The sequence below is a fragment of the Scyliorhinus canicula genome, chromosome 9 (genome assembly GCF_902713615.1).
Source record: "Scyliorhinus canicula chromosome 9, sScyCan1.1, whole genome shotgun sequence".
In the NCBI taxonomy this organism is placed as follows: Eukaryota; Metazoa; Chordata; class Chondrichthyes; order Carcharhiniformes; family Scyliorhinidae; genus Scyliorhinus; species Scyliorhinus canicula.
The window spans coordinates 5,400,998-5,419,350 of NC_052154.1; positions in this window are offsets into that span (position 1 = coordinate 5,400,998).

Below are 18,353 nucleotides of genomic sequence, written 5' to 3' on the forward strand. Positions count from 1 at the left end.
GGAATAAAAACAGAAAATGCTGGAAAGGTTCAGCAAGTCCGCCCGCATCTGTGGAGAGAAAAACGGAACTAATGTTTCAAGTCCAACGTGACTCTTCTTCAGAACTGTGTTAATGATGGCCGAGTAGCTCATCTCAAAGTCAGATATGATGCCAAGGTTGTGAACAGTCTGATTCATCCTCGGAATGTTAGAGCCGCATTATTGAAGGGTGATGCCAGGAAGCTCTTCTTCATACAAAGGGAAGTAGAAATCTGGAACTCCCACCCCAAAAACCTGTCAAAGCTGAGGGGTGGAGGGTAGCATGTGAGCAGAAGAGATAGAGTTCCATTCCGTACCTGTCGCTGCTTCGTACCTGACCTGGGAGTGTTAGACACTGGGTACCTACCAGTCTACATGCTCACATTCCCCAGTGTTTGCTCTGATCAACAAAGATTCCCTCATGGAGGCAAATAACCTTCTTCTCAGATTTCAGCTGTTGATTTCAGCCCCAGGAAATGTCATCCAGGAATATTTTCAAATTCATTTTTGCGGGACGTGGGCTTTGCATTTATTGCCCATCTAATGAATGGAACCAGCTGATAATGTTCACCTGCCTCTGACCTGAAGACTGTGACAAAACTGCTCCTAATTTGGGATGAGGAGTGGCAGCGTGACAGAGAAAGGGTGTGTGGTAACGAGTGTTGACTAAAGTGTATAGGGGCCTCTCCGAAAGAGGGATGTGTTGCTGGGGGAGGGCAGGAGGAGATTTACTCTCTAAGGCCTTCCTGCCGTAGTGCATAAACCAAGGGGCTGATGAAAACTGTGTAAAACCCTCGGGCTCTATGCACCAGTGAACGTTTGACATGAAATATAAATATACAATGTAATAGTTAACATAGTGATTGAGTAAGTAAGTGAAGTCACCATAGTTTCAGGTTACTTTTACCATTGAGGGGGAGAGCTGACTGGCGCCAATTTAACCTGGGGATCGCCACACCTCAGGTGAGGGGCAAGGTCGAGAAGGCGGGGCCTTCATGAATAACCTCAACCGGTACAGGAATTGAACCCACGCTGCTGGTCTTGCTCTGCATCACAATCCAGCTGTACGGCCAACTGAGCTAAACTACAAAGCTGTTGGGGACAGCGGTCAACTGAATAGTCAGTTATAGAACTCACAAGAATGACTAGTTTAGCAAAGGTGCTACTGGAAGACTGAGTTTAGGGACCCCATTTTTGTTTGCTCTATAGCTGAAGAAGTTGTGAGTTTAGTGTGTGGTTTTTGGGTGTCTTGGGGAGAGGTACAAGAAGCAGTAAGTGAGTGCTCAGGAATCAGCTGGTCTGATTATTAAGTTCGCAGAGGACACAAAAATTGGTGGAGTTGCGGATAGTGAAGGGGATTGTCAGAGGATACAGCCCGATATAAACTGGTTGGAGTCTTGGGCGGAGAAATGGCAGATGGAGTTTAATCCGGACAAGTGTGAGGTAATGCACTTTGGAAGGTCCAATGCATGTAGGAATTACACAATAAATGGTAGAACTCTTGCGAGTATTGACAGACAGAGAGATCTGGGCATGAATGTCCACCGATCACTGAAAGTGGCAACGCATGTGGATAAGGCGGTCAGGAAGGCAAACGGCATGCTGGCCTTCATCGGTCAGGGCACTGAATATAAAAATTGGCAAGTCATGTTGCAGCTGCACAGGACCTTAGTTAGGCCTCATTTAGAATATTGTGGACAATTCTGGTCGCCACACTACCAGAAGGATGTGGATGTTTTGGAGAGGGTACAGAAGCGGTTTGCTAGGATGTTGCCTGGTATGGAGGGCATTAGCTGTGAGGAGAGGTTAGATAAACTCAGTCTGTTCTCACTGGAATGACGGAGGTTGAGAGGCGACCTGATTGAAGTCTACAAGATTATGAGGGGCATGGACAGGGTGGATAGGCAGATGCTCTTTCCTAGGGTAGGAGAGTCAAGTACTAGGGGACATAGGTTTAAAGTGCATGGGGAAAAGTTTAGATCAGATGTGCGAGGCAAGTTGTTTACACAGAGGGTGGTAAATATATGGAACACGCTGCCTGGGGAGGGGGTGGGAGCAGGTATGATAGCGGCATTTAAGGGGCATCCAGACAAATATATGAATAAGGTGGGAATGGAAGGATATGGACTCTGTAAGTGCAGACGGTTTTAGTTCGGAAGGTACCATGGTCGGCGCTGGCTTGGAGGGCCGAAGGGCCTGTTCCTGTGCTGTATTGTTCTTTGTTCTTAATTCACCAGAGGAAACCCCAAGAGAGAAGACTTTGTGCGAGGCTACTGGTAACTCTTCACTGGTTTATATGTTTGCAAAGACATTGCTGGGGTACAGGAATAGTGGGGATTTGAATAATCTTCTTGAGTTTGTATTGAGATCGTTCCAGCTTTTTGGTTTGGTGTAATATCACTCACCTTTCTTGTTTTAATAAATATTTTATTCTTTGTATTAGAACTTCATCAACAGACCCCTGTGGAATTTGTGCAGTAACTGACCTCCACGTTTAAAAAAGTTACCATTCATCAAGACAGATTTTACTCTGGGATCTGACTTGTTTAGTAATAACACCATAGAACATAGAACATGGAACATTACAGCGCAGTACAGGCCCTTCGGCCCTCGATGTTGCGCCGACCTGTGAAACCCCTCTAAAGCCCATCTACACTATTCCCTTATCGTCCATATGCCTATCCAATGACCATTTGAATGCGTTTAGTGTTGGCGAGTCCACTACTGTTGCAGGCAGGGCATTCCACGCCCTTACTGCTCTCTGAGTAAAGAACCTACCTCTGACATCTGTCCTATATCTATCTCCCCTCAATTTAAAGCTATGTCCCCTCGTGATGGACATCACCATCCGAGGAAAAAAGCACTCAATGTCCACCCTATCTAATCCTCTGATCATCTTGTATGCCTCAATTAAGTCACCTCTTAACCTTCTTCTCTCTAACGAAAACAGTCTCAAGTCCCTCAGCCTTCCCTCATAAGATCTTCCCTCCATACCAGGCAACATCCTGGTAAATCTCCTCTGTACCCTTTCTAATGCGTCCACATCCTTCCTATAATGCGGCGACCAGAACTGCACACAATACTCCAAATGCGGCCGCACCAGAGTTTTGTACAACTGCAACATGACCTCATGGCTCTGAAACTCAATTCCTCTACCAATAAAATACCAGCTGGGATCGTAATGATGGAAAGAAATTGAACTGTACAGCACTTTATGAAATGCCAAATTTGAACTGGTACATAATGTATCCTTTCCAATTTTATGAATCAAATATTTTATAGAGTGAAAGAAGATTTACTTCAACAAACCTGGCCTTGGGTTAGGGTCAAAGGGTTCTCAACTGAAAATGAGAAGTGGAACTATCACTTCTACATCATTGTTCATGAGCCCGAGATATTTCAAAGCATTTCGAAGTTAACAGAGTACTTTTGATGTATAGCTGTTGTAAAGTCATGAAACAGGCCAAATTGTGCAAGTTCCCACAACCGATGATGAGATAATGACCAGACATTATGTTTGTGTGTTTTTGGTTGAAAAATAAGCATTGTGCAATGGAAACCTTTACTGGTTTTTGGTTTAAAGTCTCACTGAAGAAACAGCACCTCTGACTGCAGCACATCCTCGGTTTCTCCCCCTGAAGAGTTAGCTTCGGCCACGTGTTCTCCCCGTGTCTGCGTGGGTTTCCTCCGGGTGCTCCGGTTTCCTCCCACAGTCCAAAGGTGTGCAGGTTAGGTGGATTGGCCAGGATAAATTGACCTTAGTGTCCAAAGAGGTTAGGTGGGGTTCCTGGGTTACGGCGATAGGGTGCAGGTGTGGGCTTGGGTAGGATGCTCTTTCCAAAGAGCCGGTGCAGACTCGATGGGCTGAATGGCCTCCTTCAGTGCTGTAAATTCTATGATCGGCAATGAGCCTTGAACCCTCTAACTCAGAGCGCTACCCACTGAGATAAGGAATCCTTATCAATAGAAAGCAAAAATGTGAGTTTCTAAAGCGTCTTTCATGACCCTAAGACATCCGAGTGAATGGATTGACGACGTGTTTGAAACTGTGGCCATGCTGAAATGGGGGTAACTGAAACTGCTTCTCATGTCAACTTAGGGTGTGATTTTGTGATGTCCAGTTGGCTATCATTGGGTTTGCTTCTTGTAATAATTCAAGACAATCATGGCAGCTCTGTACATTGTCAGAACTGCATCTAATAGGACGGCACGGTGGCACGGTCGTTAGCACTGATGCCTCACGGGGCCAAGGACGCGGGTTCGATCCCGGCCCAGTGTGGAGTTTGCACATTCTCCCCGTGTCTGCCTGGGCCGCACCCCCACAGCCCAAAAGATGTGCAGGGTAGGTGGATTGGCCGCACTAAATTGCCCCTTAATTGGAAAAAAATGATTGGGTACACTAAATGAATTGAATAGAAGAACTGTATCTGATGATTCTGAAATACCTGAGTTTGTTGAGTCAGGTCTGGCGTTGAGGGAATGCCAGCTTAGAGTAAGGCCCAGCTGCAAGTCAGAATTCAGGAGAAATGTGTCCACCCAACACAATTATCCCACCAGGTATCAGCTGGCAAAACAGCAGGCTTCCAGAGAATCACAATGCCACGTATAATAAAACTGAAAGGCAAGGAGTCAATTAGTGAAGGGAGAGGTTCACTGATCTCTGGTGACTAAATACTAGGAACTGTGTTAAGACTACAGGGACCTTGTGTCACCAGTGAATGGTTTAAACTCTTCAAGTTGCAATGCGCAAGAACAGCCTGAGGCATGGAAAGGTTGATCCAAGATTTAATTCCCCCCCCCCCCTCCCACATTTCCCATGGAACTTTCCTCCAACATTGAAAAAGAGAGCTATGGTTTAATTTGTTAATGAAGCGGTAAACTTGCTTGAAAGTCTGGGTGTGAATGTTTCAGCAGGCTTTTGCGCCATGAGAAATAGGAGTGGAGTTGGTATCTGCTCAAGCCAATCAGAGCAGCTTTGTAAAGATTTGCTCACGGGAACTGGGTAGGCCTTGTTCAGAGTCAGCCACCTTTGAAGCAGGTCTGGAGTGACATGTAGGCCAAACCTCCTTCCCTAAAGGGCATTAGGTTTTTCATGAGCACTATTGGACTTTTTAATTCCAGGTTTTTATTGACATTCAATTTAAGTTTGTCATCTTCCATGGTGGGATTTGAACTCTGGTACCCTGAGCATGGCCCTTAGATTACCAGCCCAGTGGCAACACCACTACGCCACCACCTTCCCCTATCAACATGCGCGCCACTTTCCTGTCCTTTTCTTTTGAGCCAAGTTACACTGCTTGTCGATGTACCATTTGTCAATGTTCTCTGTTGATTATTATTTTGTCTACGATGTACGTACTGTGTACATTCCCTCGGACGCAGAAAAATACTTTTCACTGTACTGTGGTACATGTGACAATAAATCAAATCAAAGCAATTCAGGCTTTGGGTTACAAATGTGCTTCTTGAATAAGGCACCATTATTATTAATTATTATTGTTGGGACAGAGGTAAGTATACCCGTGATGTTTTGTCTGATCAAAGGCAGTCACTGTGCAACTTTGCACATGAATGGGTGTTTAGTTGAGGTTGTGGGAGTGTTGACTGACCAAGATTACGAAATTCAGCTTGTCAAAGACTTGTGAGAAAGTCTTGGTAGTGAGTGCAGACTAGCAGTTCCTCGCAAAGCAGTTTAGTTTAAAAGATTTTGCTGTCAACAGAACAGCAGTTGCTGAAAAGGTGGCAGATTAAACAGTAGTTTCACACAGGCAAGAATCTGCAAGCTGGTTTGCTGAAGGATCTCTCTCTCTCTCAAAGCAGTTTATCCAAGACATCTCTGTGCAGCAAGTATTCCTGGGTTGGCTAATTGTATTTAATAGTGGATTTTGACCTGAGATGCATTTTGCTTGAGTGGAGATAAAATATAGCAGTTAGGAGATTTCATTGTCACTGTTAAGCATTGTTTAGTAGGTAATTGTAATCTATTTTCTTGTATGATGTTAAAGTCATTTAACCCTGTGTGAGAAATAAAGTTTGTTTTAATATACCATATTCCTATTTGTGTGTGGAATCGCTCCTGGGGTGAATTATCCTTTCCTCACAGTCTTGCAAATTCAATAATATATTGGTGTATCTGACTGGTATCCTAGCAACTGTTGAGATCTGGTCTGGGATCGTAATAACATGTAAAAATGGTAAAAAGACAAGTCTAAGGCACTTACTCTGAATACACAGAGATGCGAGGGTCAGTGGATTGGCCACACTAAATTGCCCCTTCATTGGAAAAGAAAATTGGGTACTCTAAATTTAAAAAAGGATAATGCCTGTGACCGAGGCCAGCACTGCAATAGTAAATCTGGAAAATGGAGTGGTAGTGTTCAAGGCATGGCTCAGTCGGTGGCGACCATGGTTGAAGGCCTCAATGTCATGTACCGGTCACTGAGGGATGTGTCCCAGACACATTGTGGACATTGGTGTGGCAGTCCTAAGCATGGCCCAGTCACTGTGGAGTATCCCTGAGGACGTTGACACGATGGTGAAGACAATGGGGAGCCTCCAGGTCTGGCAGCATGACTCAGCGGCCTCTGGAGCTCATTCTAGCTGCCCCTCTGTCCCATGGAGTCCCCAGGACCCTACAAGCACCATCTGAGAGGAAGATGGCCTCCAGAGGGCATCCACCAAGGGTATTAACGGCCACAGGGCACTGGAAGCAACAGGCTGCCTCCACCTCAGATTCGCATCCTGGGGACACACCTGGACCTGGCACTAGACCACGGAAGATCAAGAAGATTGAGGAGCAATAAGTGGGCACTGGGGAATGGGGGGAGGAGGGCTTCACTATCTGTAGCTAAGGGGAATAGAAACCTGATACACGCGGAATCTCCCTTCATAGCAGGCCTGCTTGCATACCTGCCTCATCTTGTCCTCCGCTGCCCCCACCACCCCGCCCCTCAAACACAGTGGTCCCAGATCAAAGCACCCTGATATAGACCCCGTTTGGAGGATGGGTGTGACGAGCTGTCAGCAGATGGACAGGAGTCAGACCTTGGCAGAAACTGAGGAGCACCAGATCTTTCCTCACAGCGAGTAGTCATCACTCTCCTGCCTTGTGACCCGCTGACAGTGCCAACACAGGCCCATCACCCTGAGGTGATGTAACACAGACCCTGGGAGGGGGTCAGCAGGGGGAGGGGAGTGGGCGATGTGATGTGGGGAGAAATGGCGGGGGGGGGGGGGTGGGAATGGTGGGGAAGGGGAGATTTAGGGGGTTGAGGAATAAAGGGAGGGAGGAAAATGGGAGGAGTGGGCGATTGGGTGGAGGGAGGGAAATGGGGGGGTGGGAGATGTTGAGCTGACAGACACAGCCTCGTCCTTGGAGAATCTGGAGACATTGAGGGCCTCCTTGATCCTCCTGGCATGTCGGACCCTTGACCCCCCCCCCCCCCCTCCTGGACCGGGTCATCCTCCTCCGCAGACGAGGCCGCATGGCCCCTTCGCCTCCTCTTGCCCCTCTTTCTCCAGCATGTCACTCCGCTGCTGTGATCGGCTGTAGAGGGCACAGCAGACCACCACAAAGCGGGAGACCCTCTGGGGGTTGTACTGCAGGGCACCACCAGGCGGTCAAGGCATCGGAACCATATCTTGAGCAGCCCAATCGACCTCATTGTGTTGGGTCTCCATCCAGCCTCAGGCCTCTGTAGCGGAATCATCAGCCATGACCTCAGCGGTTATCTCTTGCCCCCACGAACCAACCCATCATCCTGGGGCGGTTCTCAAAGACACCAGGGATCTCTGACTGCCCCAGGATGGAGCTGTCATTCCTGCTACCAGGGTAACGGGCCCACATGTGCATGATACTGAGGCTGTGGTCGCACACGATCTGAACATTGAGGGAACGGAGCCCCTTCCTGTTAATATAGGGCACTCCGCAGCTCATGGTGTCCATTATCTCATTGAATGACCAACAATGCCTGTACACCTTGGGCTATTGCTGGCCTACCCTTCCTGTCCCTGCCCAGTCTGATAGGCTGCTGGGCCCCCTGCACATGGGCTTCCGCCTCCAGTCTGCAGCGATGCGATAACAGGACACCGATAAAGTAATAACGGGATTCGACAAAGTCAACATGGATTTAAGAAAGGGAAATCACTTTTAACAAACCTTCTGGAGTATTTTGTGGAAGCAACTGGTAGAATGGAGGGTTAGCTCAGCTGCTTCATGATGCAAAGTAAGGCCAGCAGCGTGGGTTCAATTCCTGTACCAGCTGAAGTTATTTAACCTTGCCCCTCGCCTGAGGCGTGGAGACCCTCAGGTTAAACCACCACCAGTCAGCTCTCCCCTTCAAAGGGGAAAGCAGCCAATGGTCATCTGGGACTATGGCACCTTTACCTTTTAGATAATTTATGAGGGGTTGTATTTAGTCCTCGCTAAACAGGTCATGTGCCACCTCAGTGGTATACAGATTATGTAATTAATGGGAGGAGCCAGGTCTGCCTGTAGTTTTGTAGTTTGCCACAGGACTTGAGACGGACAAGACAGAAGGATTTTAATTTGAACAGCATTTTGCCAAAGGCTGTTAGTTTGAGCAGAAGTGAGCTTGAAAGGAGCTCTCTCTCGAAAAGCCTCTACACAGATAAACAAGTAACCTGTTTGTTACTTTTATTTATAAGTGACATTTGAACGTTATTGAGTTGCTTGATTGGAGTTAGTAGCAGGTATGGATAGTAAGTTTAAGTTTTTTTTTGTGTCTATGAACTGCTTAACTGTTAATTGTAAAGCCATTTGCTTTGATGGCAATGTGGTTGTTTCAGTGTTTAAATTAAAGTTTGTTTTAAAATAAAAGGTACCACCAGATCAGAGTCATCACCCCTGGGTGAAGTATCCTTTCCTGACAGTTTTACAAATAAAAAAAAAGGTATTTTGGCTTCTTGTCTGGTATCCTAACAAATGTTGGGGTCTAGTCCGGGATCCGAACAGTCATAGAATCATAGAAGGAGGCCATTCGGCCCATCAAGTCTGCACCGGCTCTTGGAAAGAGCACCCTACTCCAGCCCACACCTCCCCCTATCCCCGTAACCCAGCAACCTCATCTAACCGAAGGGCAATTTAGCACGGCCAATCTACCTAACCCACCTAATCTTCATTAAATGGTTCAAGGAGATAGATATATTTCTGATTTCAAACAATGGGTTAAAGGGATATGGGGAACAGGCAGGGAGGTGGATTTGGGACCAGGAAGAGATCAGCCATGATCTGATTGAATGGCGGAGCAGGCTCGAAGGGCTGAATTGCCGATCTCTGCTCCTAATTCCGATTTTCCTAATGTTTGATTTGATTTGATTTATTATTGTCACATGTATTATTATACAGTGAAAGGTATTGTTTCTTGCATGCTGTACAAACAATGCATACTGTACATAGGGAATGAAGGAGAGACTGCAGAATGTAATGTTACAGTTATAGCTAGGGTGTAGAGAAAAGATCAACTTAATACGAGGTAGGTCCATTTGAAAGTCTGATGGCAGCAGGGAAGAAGCTGTTCTTAAGTCGGTTGGTACGTGACCTCAAACTTTGGTATCTTTTTCCTGACGGAAGGAGGTGGAAGAGAGTATGTCCGGGGTGCGTGGGGTCCTTAATTATGCTGGCTGCCTTTCCGAGGCAGTGGGAATTATAGATAGAGTCAATGGATGGGAGGCTGGTTTGTGTGATGGACCTGGCTACATTCACAACCTTTTGTAGTTCCCTGCACTCTTGGGCAGAGCAGGCTCCATACCAAGCTGTAATACAACCAGAAAGAATGCTTTCTATGGTGCATCTGTAGAAGTTGGTGAGGGTCGTAGCTGACATGCCAAATTTCCTTAGTCTTCTGAGAAAGTAAAGTGGTTGGTGGGCTTTCTTAACTATAGTGTCAGCATGGGGGGGGACCAGGACAGGCTGTTGGTGATCTGTACACCTAAAAACTTGAAGCTCTCGACCCTTTCTACTTCATTCCCATTGATGTAGACAGGGGCATGTTCTCCACTCCGCTTCCTGAAGTCGATGACAATCTCCTTCATTTTGTTGACATTGAGGGAGAGATTATTGTCGTCGCACCAGTTCACCAGATTCTCTATCTCATTCCTGTACTCTGTCTCGTCATTGTTTGAGATCTGACCCACTGCTGTGGTGTCATCAGCAAATTTGAAAATCAAGCAGGAGGGGAATTTGGCCGCACAGTCATAGGTGTATAAGGAGTACAGTGGGGGGCTGAGGGCACAGCCTTGTGGGGCACCGGTGTTGAGGATGATCCTGGAGGAGGTGTTGTTGCCTATCCTTACTGATTGTGGGTCACGATCAGTGACAAGAGGCCACAGTCTCAGGATAGGGGATAGGAGAAATGCCTTCACTCAGAGAGAGGTGAACCTGTGGAATTCTCTAACTCAGAAAGCTGTGGAGCCCAAATCATTGAATATATTTAAGAAGGAAATAGATATATTTCTAGACTCTGAAATTGTCCAGGGATATGGGAAGAAAGTGGGAATCTGGTGTTGAGATAGAGGTTTCGGCCTGATCATAATGAATGGCGGAGCAGGCTTGAGGGGCTGAATGGCCTCCTCCTGCTCCTGCTTTCTATGTTTCTGGTGGGAATATATTGGTGTACACTGGTTGAATATGACTGCGGAGTGACACTCTCAGCAAAGTCAACTTGGTGACATTGGCCAGCATGTCTGATTCCCTTTTTGGGAAGTGTGGTGGATAAGAGGAAGAAAGGAAGAAGCTGCATTTCTCTAGCGCCGTTCACAGCCTCAGGATGTTCCAATCTAGTCCACAGTCAATGAAGTACCTTCCTATGGTAATCACTGTTACAATGGCAGCCAATCTTTGCATAGCAAGGTCCCACAAACAGCAATGTGATACCTGTTCTTTTTCACAATTGTGCCATGCGATCTTGTACATATTCCTGAGAGAGCAGGCCGGACCTCAGCTTTTACATCTCATCTGAAAGATGGGCTCCTCTGACAATGCAGCACTCCCTCCCTACTGCATTGGGACCGTCAGCCTGGCTTATGTCTCGGAGTTGGACTTCACAGATCTAACTCAGAGGCCAGAGCCGTACGTACTGAGCAATTGATGCCGTGTTGTCAAGGTTAGCTCTCAGAAGCCTATAGATTTGCCTATTTGCATCATGGACAATTCTTGTTTATTGCTTGACCTATACAACTGAATGACTTGTTTGGACAAAAGATCATGAAATGATATGTAGGAGCACAAGGAAGCCATTTGGCCAATCGAGACTGACCCACCATTCAATGAGATAATGCCTGACCTGAAAGGACCATCCTCAACCTCCACTTAACCGTGTCAATCCCATAACATCTGATTTACTGAGTGGTACTCGAACCTCTGAATCAGTCGTTAACTACCCACGGAATCTGATTGTTCTGGGCTGGGGTCTTAGCCGAGGGATTCAAGGCCATCATTCAGGCGAACACTCTCAATGCAGTACCGAGGGAATGCTGCACTGTCAGAGGGTCAGTACTGAGGGGGTGCTGCACTGTCAGAGGGTCAGTACTGAGGGGGTGCGGCACTGTCAGAGGGTCAGTACTGAGGCAGTGCTGCACTGTCAGAGGGTCAGTACTGAGGGGGTGCTGCACTGTCAGAGGGTCAGTACTGAGGGAGTGCCGCACTGTCAGAGGGTCAGTACTGAGGGAGTGCGGCACTGTCAGAGGGTCAGTACTGAGGGAGTGCTGCACTGTCAGAGGGTCAGTACTGAGGGAGCGCCTCACTGTCAGAGGGTCAGTACTGAGGGAGTGCTGCACTGTCAGAGGGTCAGTACTGAGGGAGTGCTGCACTGTCAGAGGGTCAGTCCTGAGGGAGTGCTGCACTATCAGAGGGTCAGTACTGAGGGAGTGCTGCACTGTCAGAGGGTCAGTACTGAGGGAGTGCCGCACTGTCAGAGGGTCAGTACTGAGGGAGTGTTGCACTGTCAGAGGGTCAGTACTGAGGGGGTGCTGCACTGTCAGAGGGTAGTACTGAGGGAGTGCTGCACTGTCAGAGGGTCAGTACCGAGGGAGAGCTGCACTGTCAGAGGGTCAGTACTGAGGGAGTGCCGCACTGTCAGAGCGTCAGTACTGAGGGAGTGCTGCACTGTCAGAGGGTCGGTGTTGAGGGAGTGCCACACTGTCATTGGGTCAGTACTGAGGGAGTGCTACACTGTCAAAGGGTCAGTACTGAAGGAGTGCTGCGCTGTCAGAGGGTCAGTACGGAGAGAGTGCTGCACTGTCAGAGGGTCAGTACTGATGGAGTGCTGCACTGTCAGAGGGTCAATACTGAGGGAGTGCCGCACTGTCAGAGGGTCAGTCCTGAGGGTGTGCTGCACTGTCAGAGGGTCAGCACTGAGGGAGTGCCGCACAGTCAGAGGGTCAGTACTGAGGGAGTGCCGCACTGTCAGAGGGTCAGTCCTGAGGGAGTGCTGCACTGTCAGAGGGTCAGTCCTGAGGGAGTGCTGCACTGTCAGAGGGTCAGTCCTAAGGGAATGCTGCACTGTCAGAGGGTCAGTACTGAGGGAGTGCTGCACTGTCAGAGGGTCAGTACAGAGGGAGTGCCGCACTGTCAGAGGGTCAGTACGGAGAGAGTGCTGCAGTGTCAGAGGGTCAGTAATGAGGGAGTGCTGCACTGTCAGAGGGTCAGTACTGAGGGAGTGCCGCACTGTCAGAGGGTCAGTACTGAGGGAGTGCCGCACTCTGAGGGTCAGTACTGAGGGAGTGCTGCACTGTCAGAGGGTCAGTACTGAGGGAGTGCTGCACTCAGAGGGTCAGTACTGAGGGAGTGCTGCACTGTCAGAGGGTCAGTACTGAGGGAGTGCTGCACTGTCAGAGGGTCAGTACTGAAGGAGTTCTGCACTGTCAGAGGGTCAGTACTGAGGGAGTGCTGCACTGTCAGAGGGTCATAATGGGAGTGCTGCACTGTCAGAGGGTCAGTGCTGAGGGAATGCTGCACTGTCGGAGGGTCAGTACGGAGAGAGTGCTGCACTGTCAGAGGGTCAGTACGGAGAGAGTGCTGCACTGTCAGAGGGTCAGTACTGAGGGAGTGCTGCACTGTCAGAGGGTCAGTACTGAGGGAGTGCTGCACTGTCAGAGGGTCAGTACGGAGAGAGTGCTGCACTGTCAGAGGGTCAGTACTGAGGGAGTGCTGCACTGTCAGAGGGTCAATACTGAGGGAGTGCTGCACTGTCAGAGGGTCAGTACGGAGAGAGTGCTGCACTGTCAGAGGGTCAGTACTGAGGGAGTGCTGCACTGTCAGAGGGTCAGTACTGAGGGAGTGCTGCACTGTCAGAGGGTCAGTACTGAGGGAGTGCTGCACTGTCAGAGGGTCAGTACTGAGGGAGTGCTGCACTGTCAGAGGGTCAGTACTGAGGGAGTGTAGCACTGTCAGAGGGTCAGTACGGAGAGACTGCTACACTGTCAGAGATTAAGAAAGCAGATGGTGTACTTGACTTTATTAGCCGAGACAGAGAGTTTAAGAGCTGGGAGGTTATGCTGGAACTGTATAAAACATTGGTTCGGCCACAGCTAGGGTGTTGTGTGTTGTTCTGGAATTCACATTATAGGAGGGATGTGATTACACTGGAAAGGGTGCAGAGGAGATTTACCAGGATGTTGCCTGAGCTGGAGAGTGTTCGTTATTAAGAGAGATTGCATGGACTTGGATTGTTTTCCATAGAGCAGAGGAGACTGATTGAGAGGGGCATAGAGAGAGTAAACAGGAAGAAACTGTTTTGTTTTGCTCTTGACATCGCATAAGCTGCTTCCTTGATGTGCACTCTGACAAAGGAAGGTTCAGACTTGGAGATAGCTTTAACATGTTTATTAACAATTCTCCGACTTGGATTCGACTCTCCTGTTAATCCTGCTATAACTACTCAGATTGACGAACCAGTCTGCTTCAATCCAGGTGGTTGGTGTGACATGTTTCAAATCAACCCTGTGTCTGTACTCACTGAGTGTTTCCACTGGAAAGAGGAAGATCACGTGTGCTGTGTCCTTTATATATGGGTTGGTGTAATGCCCCCCTGTGGTAGTGTCACCTCTGTGTGTATCGTGAATGCCCATTGGTCGTGTCCTATCTAACTGATCTATTGGTTGAGTGTCTGTGTGTTGTGTCTCTGGTGCTCCCTCTAGTGTCTAGCTAGTCTACGTGTACTTACATTAACCCCTTGTGTATTCACAGTGATGCATATCACCACAGAAACCTTCCCCTTTGCTGGGGGGGGGGGGGGGGGTGGTGGCAATGACCAGGGCACATAGATTTAAGGTAAGGGGCAGGAGGTTTGGAAGAGATGTGAGGAAAAACCTTTTTACCCAGAGGGTGGTGGGAGTTTGGAACTTGCTCCCTGAAAGGGTGGTGGAGGCAGAGACACTCAGCGCACTTGAGAAGTATTTAGCTGTGCTCTTGCGATCCCACTGCGGACAAGGACGGGAAAATGGGTTTGGAATAGGAGGTTGTTTTGGCCGGCACAGACGCGATGGGCCAAAGGGCATAGTGATTAAAAACAGGAAAACTAAATGATTTTCTTTTCCTCCCTTGCCTGGGGCAAGAAAATGTTGGCGTCCCAAACACTGCCTTGACTCAGGCTAGACTGGGTAAGCCAACATGGCGTGGGTCATGAAGGTGGGCCAGTTGGTAAAAGTGGGTCCCGGGAAAATAAGTTTAACAATACTGTACTGACTCAATGGTTATCCTTATTCAATATCCCTGAAAAATCCAAATTCCAATTTTGTTGCTCCAGAGCTCCTTCTTGTGGTCGACAGCAGTAACGCGCAATGAGAATGACAAGCCCCACAGCGAATGACTGGGGAGGTTCCCAGCAATCCGAGTGTAATCAGCTTTTCAAAGTTCAAAACTGGGAGACAGCGAAAGGACTGGGGAAGGCGGGGCTCTGCGATGATCGACATGTTGGGTGACCAGTGGCAGGAGTCTGGGGAAGGGACAGTTGAAGGTAGGAGGTGATGATACTCCATCTCCAAGAACGTAGTCCAGCCAGGATTAGAAACCCGATTGAGACCGCCAGTTATTGAAGTCAGCTGTTACACACCAGAGTGTTGTTTCAATTACATTTCTCCATCGTTTTCTAAAGAAAAGCTGAACCAATGCTTCATTTTGCAGTTGGAATCCTCTATACTGCTCTGACCTCATTGCGCCGTGCACAATGGTAAGACCAATTTCTGTTCAAAAGGCTTATTTATTTTTATTTGCTCACTGGGTCCTAACAATAGATGTTTACGGTCAAAGCCTCAAGTGTGGGAGAGTTTTGTTTCCAAAATGTAAGAGTCCTTCCTGTAGTTTCTGTTTCTTTATCTTTGTTGTTATCATTTTGATCCATGCATTCTGAATGGACATATCTCGTAAGTCGAGCAGTGGAGCGAGGAATTCTGAAGTTACAAAAGATACCGCTGTGCTAATTTTCAAACAACAGAACTCAGGACTTTCCAGTACCCCAGGGATTGGGGGACACGTTTGGGTTGGTTGGCTGGTGGGGCAATGAATTGGCCAAAACAGCTGCATTCTGCCCGGTAACCGGCAGTGATGGAATCCTACTCAAGTGGGCTGATTTTCAGGGAACCATGGAAAGGACAGTTCTGTCATGGACGCTTGGAGTAAAGGACCTGCTCTCTTCTCTCTCTCTCTTTTCCTCTTTTTTTTCTCACTCTTTCTCTCTTTTTTTCTCTTTCTCTCTCTCTTTCTCCAGACAAGATACATAGCTGCACAAACCTGTCTAACTCTACAGCGAAAGCCATTGCAGATTGAAAGCAGAAATCTAGAACTGAAAGCCTGCGACCCAACTCCCCCCCATCAATGGCTTAATGGGTTAACTCCTTCTCTGGTTACAAATTAAAATCGAGGCAGGAGTAAATGTTTTCTGCTCAGCTCCCCCTGGCAGGTGATCCCAGTTAGGCATGTTCCCCTTCCGCCTCTCCAGAATGAGATTTCATTATTTCAGGATCAGGACAACCCACAATTGGGCCTCACTTCACAGTTTGAATTATTGAAATGTCAGAACGGACCTCCAAAGGTGGGACAACCTTCCACCATCTTTGGTGGGCAGGACTCAAACAATAAACATACTGCCTACCTTTTTACTTCTCTTTCAAGGCCTCCCCATTTTGCTGACGATACGACCATAGTGGGCCGGATCTCAAATAACGACAAGTGAGAATACAGGAGGGAGATAGAGAACCTAATGGAGTGGTGCAGCAACAACAATCTCTCCCCCAATGCCAGCAAAACTAAAGAGCTGGTCATTGACTTCAGGAAGCAAAGTACTGTACACACCCCTGTCAGCATCAATGGGGCCGAGGTGGAGATGGTTAGCAGTTTCAAATTCCTAGGGGTACACATCATCCGAAAATCTGCCCTGGTCCACCCACATCGACGCTACCACCAAGAAAGTGCAACAGCGCCTATACTTCCTCAGGAAACAAAGGAAATTCTGCATGTCTACATTAACTCTTACCAATTTTTACAGAGGCACTATAGAAAGCATCCTATCGGGCTGCATCACAGCCTGGTATGGCAACTGCTCGGCCCAGGACCGCAAGAAACTTCAGAGAGTTGTGAACACAGCCCAGTCCATCACATGAACCTACCTCCCATCCATGGACTCCATCTACACCTCCCGCTGCCTGGGGAAAGCGGGCAACAAAATCAAAGACCCCTCCAAGCCAGCCTACTCACTCTTCCAACTTCTTCCATCGGGCAGGAGATACAGAAGTCTGAGAACACGCACGAACAGACTGAAAAATAACTTCTTTCCCACTGTTACCAGACTCCTAAACGACCCTCTAATGGACTGACCTGATTAACACTACACCCCTGTATGCTTCACTCGATGCCGGTGTTATGTGTACCTTGTGTTGCCCTATTATGTATTTTCTTTTATTCCCTTTTCTTTTCATGTACTTAATGATCTGTTGAGCTGCTTGCAGAAAAATCACTGTACCCTGGTACACATGACAATAAACAAATCCAATCCAATTTTCCTGCCCAAATCCTTTTTTGTTAATATTAATAAATTAATCTCTGCTTTTATTATCCCAGGAACCTGGAATGAAGAGCTTGTCGTATGTGGAACGTTTGAGGAATCTGGATCTGTAATCGTTGGAGTTTAGAAGGATGAGGGGGAATCTTATTGAAACTTACAGGATACTGCGAGGCCTGGATAGAGTGGACATGGAGAGGATGTTTCCACTTGTCGGAAAAACTAGAACCAGAGGACACAATCTCAGACTAAAAGGTCGATTCTTTAAAACAGAGATGAGGAGGAATTTCTTCAGCCAGAGGTGGTGAATCTGTGGAACTCTTTGCCGCAGAAGGCTGTGGGGGCCAATTCACTGAGTGTCTTTAAGGCAGAGATAGATAGGCTCTTGATCAATAAGGGGATCAGGGGTTATGGGGAGAAGGCAGGAGAATGGGGATGAGAAAAATATCAGCCATGATTGAATGGTGAAGCAGACTCGATGGGCTGAGTGGCCTAATTCTGCTCCTATGTCTTGTGGTCTTATAAAAATAAACATACTCCCACGGTTTTTATTTCTCCTTCAAGGCCTCCCCATGTTTGCGCCCAAACCTTTTTTCGTTGAAATTAATAAATTGATCTCTGCTTTTATTATCCCAGAATCCTCAGCCTTCTACTTCAGAGGGATAGACTTGGCCCTCAAACCTATTGTTTTAGTACTGGGCCTCTGATAGCCAATAAATCTTTTGTTTCATAAATTATCTTTATTATTGTTACAAGTAGGCTTACATTAACACTGCAATGAAGTTACTGTGAAAAGCCCCCAGTTGTCACATTCCGGCGCCTGTTCGGGTACACAGAGGGAGAATTCAGAATGTCCAATTCACCTAACAAGCACGTCTTTTGGGACTTGTGGGAGAAAACCGGAGCACCCGGAGGAAACCCACGCAGACACGGGGAGAACGTGCAGACTCCGCACAGACAGTGACCCAAGTCGGGAATCGAACCTGGCGCCGTGAAGCCACAGTGCCAACTGCTGTGCTACCATGTCGCCCATCTGATCCCCAGGGTGCTGAGCAGCAGGAGAGGGTTTTCCTTTTCTGGGGGATTGCCGACTGCAAATGAAAAGCAAGGGGTGGGTTAAAGGAGAGGATCTAATAACTGGGACCTTTGAGCAATTTGAAGAAAATTGGAGGGGTGTAGAGGGGCCTGGTCACTCAGAGCAGTCTCCCAGTTTGCTGCACAAGTTGCCCAATGCAAATCCAGGACACATGGTTTTTTTGGAAGGCATAAAATGGACGTGGCACGATCGGACATGGGATGAGCCTGTCATAAACAGGGCAT